Source organism: Delphinapterus leucas, chromosome X, assembly GCF_059928025.1.
Source record: "Delphinapterus leucas isolate spDelLeu-1000000601 "Yukka" chromosome X, BTC_Dleu_Yukka2, whole genome shotgun sequence".
Classification (NCBI taxonomy): Eukaryota; Metazoa; Chordata; class Mammalia; order Artiodactyla; family Monodontidae; genus Delphinapterus; species Delphinapterus leucas.
In genome coordinates this window covers 119,744,139-119,755,577 of record NC_143150.1, presented here as the reverse complement: position 1 = coordinate 119,755,577, position 11,439 = coordinate 119,744,139, and positions in this window count along the sequence as shown.

Sequence of the window (11,439 nt, the reverse complement as noted above, 5' to 3'; positions counted from 1 at the left end):
ATTGAAAAATCCTTGCATCCCTGGGATAATTCCCACTTGATCATGGTGTATGATGCTTTTAATGTATTGTTGGATTTAGATTGCTAGTATTTTTTTTTTTTTTTTTTTTTTTTTTTTTGTGGTACACGGGCCTCGCACTGTTGTGGCCTCTCCCGTCGCAGAGCACAGGCTCCAGACGCGCAGGCTCAGCGGCCATGGCTCACGGGCCCAGCCACTGCGCAGCATGTGAGATCTTCCTGGACCGGGGCAAGAACCCGTGTCCTCTGCATCGGCAGGCGGACCCCCCAGCCACTGGGCCACCAGGGAAGCCCATAGATTGCTAGTATTTTGTTGAGGATTTTTATGTCTATGTTTATCAGTGATATTGCCTTGTAAATTTTTTATGGTGGTATCTTTGGTTTTGGTATCTGGGTGATAGTGGCCTCATAGAATGAGTTCAGGGGTGTTCCTAACTCTCTCTGCAATTTTTTGAAATAGTCTCAGAAGGATAGGTGTTAACTCCTCTCTAAATGTTTGGTAGGATTCGCCTGTGAAGCCATCTGGCTTGTTGGGAGTTTTTAAATTACAGGTTCATTTTCAGTACTTGTAATTGGTCTGTTCATATTTTCTATTTCTTCCTGGTTCAGTCTTAGAAGGTGGACAAATTCTCAGGAAGGTACAATTTCTTCTATGTTGTCTGTTTAATGGCATGTAGTTGCTTGTGGTAGTCTCTTAAGTTGGTTGTAACTTCTCCTTTTTCATTTCTAATTTTGATTTGGGCCCTCTCCCTTTTTTTCTTGATGAGTCTGGCTAAAACTTTATCAATTTTGTTTATCTGAACCAGCTTTTAGTTTCATTTATCTTTTCTATTGTTATTTTAGTCTCTAGTTCATTTATTTCTGCTCTGATCTTTATGATTACTTCTGATGTGGGGTTTGCTTTGTTCTTCTTTTTATAGCTACTTTAAGTGTAACATTAGGTTGATATTTTTCTTGTTTCCTGAGGAGAGCTTGTATTGCAGTAAACTTTGCTCTTAGAACTGCTTTTGATGCACCCCATAGGTTTTGAATCATCATGTTTTTGTTTTCATTTGTCTTTAGGTATTTTTTGATTTCGTTTTTGGTTTCCACAGTGATCCACTGGTTGTTTAGTAATCCACTGGTTGTTTAGTAAACATATTGTTTAGCCTCCACGTGTTTGTGTGTTTTACAGTTTTTTTTCTTATAGTTGATTTCTAATCTCATAGTGCTGTGGTCAGAGAAGATGCTTGATATTTCAGTTTTCTTAAATTTACCGAGGGTTGCTTTGTGGCCCAGCATGTGAACTATCCTGGAGAATGTTCCATGTGCACTTGAAAATAATGTGTATTCTGCTGCTTTCAGATGGAATGTTCGATAAATATCAATAAAGTTCATCTGGTCTAATGTGTCATTTAAGGCCTGTGTTTCCTTGTTGATATTCTGTCTGGATAATCTGTCCATTGATGTAAGTGAGGTGTTAAAGTCCTCCACTATCATTGTGTTACTGTCCATTTCTCCTTTTATATCTGTTAACATTTGCCTTATGTATTGAGGTGCTCCTATGTTGGGTGCATATATATTTACAGTCGTTATATCTTCTTTCTTTATCTCTTGTAACAGTCTTTATTTTAAAGTCTATTTTGTCTGATATGAGTTTTGCTACTCCAGCTTTCTTCTGATTTCCATTTACATAGAATACATTTTTCCACCCCCTCACTTTCAGTCTGTATGTGTCCGTAGATCAGAAGTGGGTCTCTTGTAGACAGCTTATATATGGGTCTTGCGTTTGTATCCATTCAGCCAGTTTGTGTCTTTTGGTTGGAGCATTGAGTCCATTTACATTTAAGGTAATTACTGATATGTATGTTCTTATTGCCATCTTGTGAATTGTTTTGGATTTGTTTTTGTAGGTTTTTGTTTTTCCCTCCTCTTTTGTTCTCTCGTGCTTTGATGACTATCTTTAGTACTGCGTCTGGATTGCTTTTGTGTATGTGTGTGTTTATCTATTGTAGATTTTTCGTTTGAAGTTGTCATGACGTTTTGATATAGCAGTCTATATATATTAACAAGATTGTTTTAAATTGCTGGTCTCTTAATTTCAAATGCATTTCCAATATCCTGCATCTGTACTCTCCTCTTCTCACAGTTGCTCGTTTTGATAGCATATTTATGTGGATGATTTCCTACCTTTACTGTATGTTTGCTTTTTCTGGTGAGCTTTCCCATTTCATAATTTTGTTTCTAGTTGTGGCCTTTTTCTTCCTAGAGAAGTTTGTAGGAACGTGTTGTAAAACTCCCATCTGTTGTGAAGCTGCTTTGTCAGTGCTGAATTCTTTTAGCTTTTGCTTGCCTGTAAAGCTTTTGATTCTGCCATAGCATCTGAACAAGAGCCTTTCTGGGTAGAGTATTCTTGGTTGTAGGTTTTTCCCTTTCATTACTTTAAATATATCATGCTACTTCCTTCTTGCCTGCAGAGTTTCTGCTGAAAAATCAGTTGATGGCCTTACGTGGATTCCCTTGTATGCTATTTGGTGCTTTTCCCTTGTTGCTTTTAGTATTTTCTTTACCTGCAATTAATTTTTGTCTATTTCATTACTGTGTGAATCCGTGTGTTCCTCCTTGGGTCAGTCCTGTATGGGACTCTCTGAGCTCCCTGGACTTGGGTGGCTGTTTCCTTTCCCATGCTAGGGAAGTTTTCAATATTATCTCTTCAAATTTTTTCTCAGGCCCTTTCTCTCTCTCTTCTCCTTGTGGGACCCCTATAATGCAAAACGTTGGTGAATTTAATGTTGTCCCAGAGGTCTCTGAGACTGTCCTCATTTCTTTTCATTCATTCTTCTTTATTCTGTTCTGTGACAGTGATTTCCACTGCTCTGTCTTTCCCATTTGAGTTTCAAGGTGAATGCAGCCTCAGCAGACAGACAACTCCACTGCAACCTCATTCATGAAAGAATCTGAATCAGAGGCATTCATCTAAACCATATCTGGATTTCTGACTCACAAAAACTGAACTGGATTGGAGACAAGATGTGGACTAGAAGGACCTTGAAGTAACCTCCTCTCATGAGCACACCAAAGTCACAACGAACTGTTGAAGAGCCACTGATTAAAAAAAAAAAGACTGGAACCTACCAAAGAAAGATATTCTATATCCAAAGACCTAAAGAAGAAACTACAATGAGATGGTAAGAGGGGCACACTTGCAATATAATTAAATCCCATACTAGCCGTGTCGGTGACCCACAAACTGGAGAATAATTATGTTTTATATGTTCTCCCACAGGAGTAAAAGCTCTGGGCCCACATCAGGCTCCCCAGCACAGGGGTCTGGCCTTGGGAGTAGGAATCCCCAGAGCACTTGGCTTTGAAGGCCAGCAAGGCTTGAGTGCAGGAGCTGCACAGGACTGGGGAAACAGACTCTACTCTTGGAGGGTGTACACAAGGTCTCACGCACACTGGGACCCAGGGCAAAAGCAGTGACTTCAGAGGAGCCTGGGCCAGACCTACCTGCTGGTCTCATAGGGTTTCCTGGGGCAGCAAGGGGTGGCTGTGGCTCGCCCTGGAGACATGGATGCTGGTGGCAGAGATACCCAGTGAGTGTTCATCTATATGAACTCTTGCTGGAGGTGGACATCTTGCCTGGGTCATTAGCACCAAAACCTGGCCCTACCCAACAGCATGTAGGCTGCAGTGCTGGGACACCTCAGGCCAAAAACCCAACAGGTGAGGAACACAGCCCCACCCATCAGCAGAGAAGCTGCCCACAGCCACCTCTTGACATGGACCTGCCCACCAGAGGGCAAAGACCCAGCCTCACCCACCAGGGGGCAGACACAAGAACAGAACAGTCCTACAGCCTGTGGAACTTAGTCTGCCAACACATGTCAGAACGTACCCTGGACCAGCTGGCCGTTGGGTGACAAGAGGGGCATGTACTGCTGGGACACAGAGGGCTACATCTGCAAGGTCAAGAAACGTAACTAACCTACCACATTCATAAAAATACAAATAGAAATTTAAACAAAATGAGATGGCAATGGAATATGTTCCAGGTAAAGGAACAAGGTAAAACCCCAGAAGAACTACTAAGTGAAGTAGAGATAGGAAATCTCCACTTCAAGAAAGAAAGAATTCAGAATAATGATCATAAAGATGATCCAAGAACTCGGGAAAAGAATGGATGCAGAGACTGAGAAGTTAAGTTTTTAACAAAGAGTAGGAAATATAAAGAACAACCAAACAGAATTAAAGAATACAATAACTGAAATGAAAAATACACTAGAAGGAATCAATAGCAGAATAACTGAGGCAGAAGAACGGATCAGTGTGCTGGAAGACAGAGTGGTGGAAATCAGTACCGTGGAACAGAATAAAAGTTTTGATTTGTGAAACCTTACAGGAATATATACTGCATCCCTCAAATCCTTGGCACAGCACAGCCAGCTGGGCTAATGTGAGGAGAGTTTCATAAAGAAATTGCTGACAAACGTGTGGGAGGCGATGGGGAAAATCACCAGGCACAATGAAGTACCCCAAGGCCAGTAGCAACAGGACACAGAAGAGCCAACAGGAAGCAGTTACTAGAACCTGTACACAGTGAGAGTTGAGTGAAATTGGCCCCAGTCCTTCCTTCAGCAGAGGGATGCAGCTTATGATGGTCCTACAGGACAAAGTGGGGAAACAAATACCTGGAACTTCATTCTCTTCCCTTCCTGCTGTCAGCCATGTCTTCTCGTTGGCTGAACCCAGCCAGAAGCCAGAGGCCAGGAAGCATACTGATGGAATCCATGCAGGTCAGCCTTTGGGTCCAGAAAGGAGAGTAGAAAGGGTGGAGAGTTGGTCTGCAGAAGCAAAAGGAGGTGATCAAGGAAACAATGTGAACCTGAAGTTTATGGATCAACTTCTGTCATACAACTTTGCCTTTTGTTCCATATCTGAGCAATACTAAGGTCACCTTGGGTAGAACAGTGTCCAAAACAAGCTGTGTGACCTAATCTAAAGTGAAAAAGAAAATTCAGCCCATGGGAAGTGAAGCCCGTGGTTTCTCATCTCTCTTCTTTTTGAAACACACTGACAGACTGATACGCTTCTCTTACATGCTAAACCCATGGGAAACCAAACGAGGAAAATAAATTTTGCTCTTGTGAAAAATGCCTACAACAATAAGATGCAGATTTTACTTTCATGAAGCATCAAATGATCCACTGTAAAAGTTTGAATAGGTCAGAATTCAAACAACAAATCTAGCTGCATACAGTTAGGGCCCTGAAAAACAAAAAGGATACGGTAATACTCTTGGGCTTAAACATTTTGTTTAGGTTTTAGACAGATACTCTTTCACTACCCTCTTTTGCTCAGGAAGAGTAAAACCTGTCTCATTGGCAATTTTTATTTCACCTTGACACCCTTTTGTAAAAAGCCTCTCTCATGATTTTTTTAAAAGGCCTTGGGCAGATTCACACATCTTCTGTGGCTGTTCATGCTCTCACGGCACTTTTTTCTTCTCTTTCTTACAGCACTCATCATTTTGCAACTAATTGCTTAACATGTCTGAGTCCCTTGCTAGACTGTGAGCCCCAAAGAAGAAGGATCGTGCTTTCTTTGTCTCTGCATCCTGCAGTCCCTGGAGTACCTTCCCCTGAGTATACACGCAACGAATCTTTGTCACATAAATTAAAGATGAAGCAATCTTCCCTTCCACTTTTTTTCTCTTGAGGGTAAGGATTGTCAAACTGAAAAAGAACACCATCCCTCCTGTGCATTCTCAAGAGTGAAGCTCATCGTTTGGGTTTCCTTTTTAACTATTTTGTACTCTAACCGTTTTGTACTTGTATTTGCATGTACTATAAAAGCATAGGTAAAATTTTGTTAAACTGAAGCACTTAGAGCTGAGGTCCATAAGCTTTTTCTTTTTTAAGCGTCACATAGTAACTATTTTAGGTTTTTGTGGGCCATATAGTCTCTGTCAGAACCACTGAACTCCCCCCTGTGGCACAGAAACAGCCTTTGACCATATGTAAATGATTGGGCTTGGCTGTGTTCCAATATAACAGGCGTTCCTCACAACCTAGTGTCCTAGTGCTGGATTCTAGGTTGTGAGCAACGCTGCCATGAGTAACCTTCTACACATGGCCTTTCTTTTATGTACATATGTATCTGCAGGAGCAATGTTAAGAGGTGGAATTACTGGGGCAAAGAATAAATACATCTGGTACGAATTATTATGTATAAAATAAGCTATAAGGATGTATGGTACAGCACAGGGAATACAGCCAATATTTTATATTAACTAAATGGAGTATAACCTTTAAAAATTATGAATCACTGTTATACACCCGTAACTTATAAAATGTTGTACAGCAACTATACTTCAACATAAATACATAAATAAAGCAATCAATCTGCAAGCTTGGTAGGTATGGCCAAATTTGTATTACCTTTTCCAAAAAAAATAACAAAAAAATAAGTATATTTGTAGCTTCTAGTGTCAGAATCACAATAGGAATTAAATCATCAAATACTTACTGAGTATCTAAATATCATCCATGCCTATCCTACACATGGGAAAACCAAAAGAATAAGACACTGTCTCTTCATGTAAAAGTTCTAAAACCTGGTCGGTAGAAATCACTCAAAATGATTTTATGACTGGAGTGTTTTTTAATGATTGGCTAGTTAATGACTTACCTAATAGAAGAAGATCTACCCCAAATTCATTATCATCATGGCTGAAGACATCCATGGCTAAAAGTAGTCATCCAGATCTGGACTAATGTAACAGTTTATTTTTGCATCTTTAGAATCTCTGTTTTCCTGTTTTGCCTTATATTAAGGATGTCCATATAAGTTTTTATGTCCCGCACCTTGCTACATACATAGACTGAGTCATCTGTCTTTTTTCCTCAAGTCTTGTTTCCAGGAGACGTTTGATGAGTAGCTCTCGGTCAACCCAGCAACACAAAGGCTGCCTGAAGCATGAGGTGGTGGTGGTGGTGCTGGAGCAATTGTGGAGGAGGCGCTGGTGGAGAAGGAGGAGGTGCTGGAGGCAGTGGAGCTGATGGTGGCGGCGGCGGCAGCAGAGGTGGTAAGAGAGGAAGAAGAAATGAATAAACTGAGTTGTTCTACAATACTGGAGTAACAACCATAACTAGTTTGATAATGAGCATATATTTGCAACACTGAAAGTGCTTTATGCATTATCAAAGAAGGAGTAAATTAAGGGCAATATAGCTTTAGTTTTAATTATATCACATTGTCTTCTTAATCTTGGAATTTGGTTCAGTTAAATATAAGTGTTTCATCTGCAAGTTTTTCCCAGTACTTTAATTTCTTTATTAGAACATGGTAATATTATAGGATCTACAGTGAATTTGGTGGCCATGTGGCTTTTTTAGTTTCTTTATAACTGAACAACCCCGATGTTTAAACATGTAATACTGTTGGTAGAAATTAAATACAGAGTAAGCTGGTTAATGCCCAAACCAGAAAATTCAGTTAACTAGACTAATTCCCCAACATTTCTGAAATAATCAGTTTACTCACATGTTATGGGCGCTCTCTACGGCATATTGAGTTGAGCTAAACTGACTCTTCATTTCCATTTGTATTAGTTTCCTAGGGCTGCTGCAACATAGTACCACAAATTGGGTGGCTTCAAACAACAGACATTTATTCTCTCACAATTCTGGAGTCTAGAATTCCAAAATCAAGATGTCAGCAGGGTCATGCTCCTTCTGAGGGCTCTAGGAAACGGTCCTTCCTTGCCTCTTCTAGCCTCTGGTGGTTGCCAGCAACCCTCCACATTCCTGGGCTTATAGACCCATCACTCTAGTCTCTGCCTCTTGTCTCATGCAGTGTGTCTCTTGTCTGTGTCTCTTCTTCTTGTAAGGACACCAGCCATACTGGATTAAGTACCCACCCTAGTCCAGTATGACCTCATCTTTACCTAACTGCTTTATCTGCAATTACCCTATTTCCAAATAAGGTCACATTCTGAGGTAATGAGGGGTTAGAACTTCAACATATCTTGTGTGTGTGTGTGGGGGGGGGGGGCACAATTCAACCTGTAATACCTTCCCATAAGCAGATACTATAATTTGGTCCCAACGAACACCTATCCATCCATAAACTGAAGGAAAAAACAATTTTTCATTTCATGGTCACCTGGTTCAGGGCAGAAGAATGTGATGTGCAAGTTTATATTATGTGCCTCATGTAACACGGTTGATGTCAATGTAGGAAAAACTACCAAAAACAGTACTAATATCACTTGTGAATACATATGTATGTGATGAAAACACATACAGTAGATAGTGCCAAATCCATGGTGGAGGTTGCTTCTGGGAAGGAAGGGAGGTAAAGACAGGAAGGAGAATAGGTTTGGGACAGAGGTAACAGAACATTTCAATTTCAAGTGGTAAAAAGTAACACTAGAAGAAAATGTTAATATTTAATTAATAAATGTTAATGTTTATTGGTTCAAAGTGGCTAGTATCTGTCACATAATCTGGAATCATTTCTGAATCTTTAAAAATTTTTCAAAAATACATAAATTAAAAAATAATATAATTATTGTCAAGTAATAAAGAACTAGGTATAAATGAGCAAGAGATCATTTCCTCCTAGTCCTACATTGTGGTTAATCACCTGAAGGGAATTTTCCCAGCTCTGAGGAGGATGACCTCAGCAACATATAGTTCCAGTAGTACTATCTTCCAATCTAAATTACCTGCACAGAAGGTTACCCTCTGAAATGGAAAGAAACACAATTTCATTAGAGGTTTGAGTTGAGATGACCAGAGCCTACTGTCTAATGTCTCTGACCCTAGACTAGCAGTGGTTCTCACACTTGGTTCTCACATCTGGGTCTCCTGAATGGCTTGTTTAAACACAGACTGCTGGACTCCACCACCAGAGTTCTGATTCCACGGGTCTTGGCCATGCCTGAGAATCTGCATTTCTAACAAGTTCCCATGTGAATCTGATGCTGTTAGTCTGGTGACCATACTTTTGAGAAATAGTGATCTAAGGAAAAAAGAAAACTTAATTGAAATGAAGGCTGATTTAAATGTGGAGAATTTATAATTACAGCAAAGTTTTAAATCCATGGTAGAGGCTTTTTAACATCATTTTAGATGACAAATAATATTGGTTTTATTAAAATATTTATTAATTTACTTGAGGCCCAATAAATCCAAGGGAAAGGAAGAATCCAACACAGGATTAAGAATGCCAAGTGTGGCTACCAAAAAAGAAAATTACAGGCCAATATCTTTGATGAATATAAATACAAAAATTCTCAACAAAATATTAGCAAACCGAATCCAACAACACATAAAAAAGATCATACACCATGACCAAGTTGGAGTCCTCCCAGGGTCACAAGGATGGTTCAACATACACAAATCAATGTGATATACCGCATCAACTAAAGAAAAGACGAGAACCACACGATCATCTCAATAGATGCAGAAAAAGCATCTGACAAAATTCAACATCCATTCATGATAACTCTCACCAAAGTAGGTATAGAGGGAACATATCTCAACATAATAAAAGCTATTTATGAGACCCACAGCCAACATAAAACTCGATAGTGAAAAGCTGAAAACCTTCCTGATAAAATCTGAAACAAGACAAGGATCCCCACTTTCACCACTTCTATTCAACATAGTAATGGTAGTTCTAGCCACAGCAGTCAGACAAGAAATAAAAGGTATCCAGATTGGAAAGGAAGAGGTAAAATTGTCATTATACGCTGATGACATGATACTATATACAGAAAACTCTGAGGACTCCACACAAAAGCTACTAGAACTGATCAACAAATTCAGCAAGGTAGCAGGATACAAGATTAACATACAAAAATCACTTGCATTTTTTTTTTTTTTTTTTTTTTTGCGGTACACAGGCCTCTCACTGCCGTGGCCTCTCCCATTATGGAGCACAGGCTCCGGACGCAAAGGCTCAGCGGCCATGGCTCACGGGCCCAGCCGCTCCACGGCATGTGGGATCTTCCCGGACCGGGGCACGAACCCGTGTCCCCTGCATTGGCAGGCGGACTCTCAACCACTGCACCACCAGGGAAGCCCCAGTGGCATTTCTTTACACTAACATTGAAGTACCAGAAAGGGAAAGTAAAAAAAAAAAGAAAAAAAAATCCCTTTTAAAATCACATCAGAAAAATAAAATACTTAGGGATAAACCTGACCAAGGAGGTAAAAGACTTATATATTGAGAACTATAAAACATTGATAAAGGAAATGGAAGATGATATAAAGAAATGGAAAGATATCCCACACTCTTAGATTGGAAGAAAGTTGTTAAAATGGCCATACTGCCCAAAGCAATCTACAGTTAGTCCCCTACACATGAACAAGTTCCATTCCAAGAGCACATTCATAAGTCTAATTTGTTCATAAGTCCAGCAAAGCCTAGGTACCCAACTAACACAATTGGCTATATAGTACTGTACTGTAATAGGTTTATAATACTTTTCACACAAATGATACATAAAAAACAAACACAAAAAATAAAACATTTTTAATATTACAGTACAGTACCTTGAAAAGTACAGTAGTACAGTACAGCAGCTGGCACTTCTTAGCAGTACCAGCTACATCATCACTGCTTTCATGCTTTCTTCCGGACATCCTGGGCCTGAAATAAAGATACTGTACTACTGTACTCTATACAGTACTGTAAAGTACACAAAAGCACAACCACTTGTAGAGGACGCACACACGTGACAATGTACTCCAGACACATGAACTAACTTATGAGGTTGGACATGTGAACGTATATTCGCATCTTTGAAAGTTCGCAACTTGAAGGTTCGTATATAGGGGACTTACTGTACAGGTTTAATCTGATCCCTATCAAATTACCCATGACATTTTTCACAGAACTAGAACAAAGAATCCTAAAATTCATATGGAACCATAAAAGACCCAGAATTGCCAAAGGAATCCTGAAGAAAAAGAACAAAGCAGGAGGCATAACCCTCCCAGACTTCAAACAATACTACAAAGCTACAGTAATCAAAACAGCACGGTATTGGCACAAAAACAGACATATGGATAAATGGAACAGAATAGACAGCCCAGAAATAAACCTATATGCCTACAGTCAATATTTGACAAAGGAGGCAAGAATATACAATGGAGAACAGAGTCTCTTCAGCAAGTGATGTTGGGAAAGCTGGACAGCCTCATGTAAATCAATGGAAGTTAAAACACTCCCTCACACCATACACAAAAATAAACTCAAAATGGCTTAAAGACATGACACCATAAAACTCCTAGAAGAGAGCATGGGCAAAACATTGTCTGACATAAATTGTAGCAATGTTTTCTTAGGTCAGTCTCCCAAGGCAATAGAAATAAAAGCAAAATAAAGAAATGGGACCTAATCAAACATAAGCTTTTGGAAAGCAAAGGAA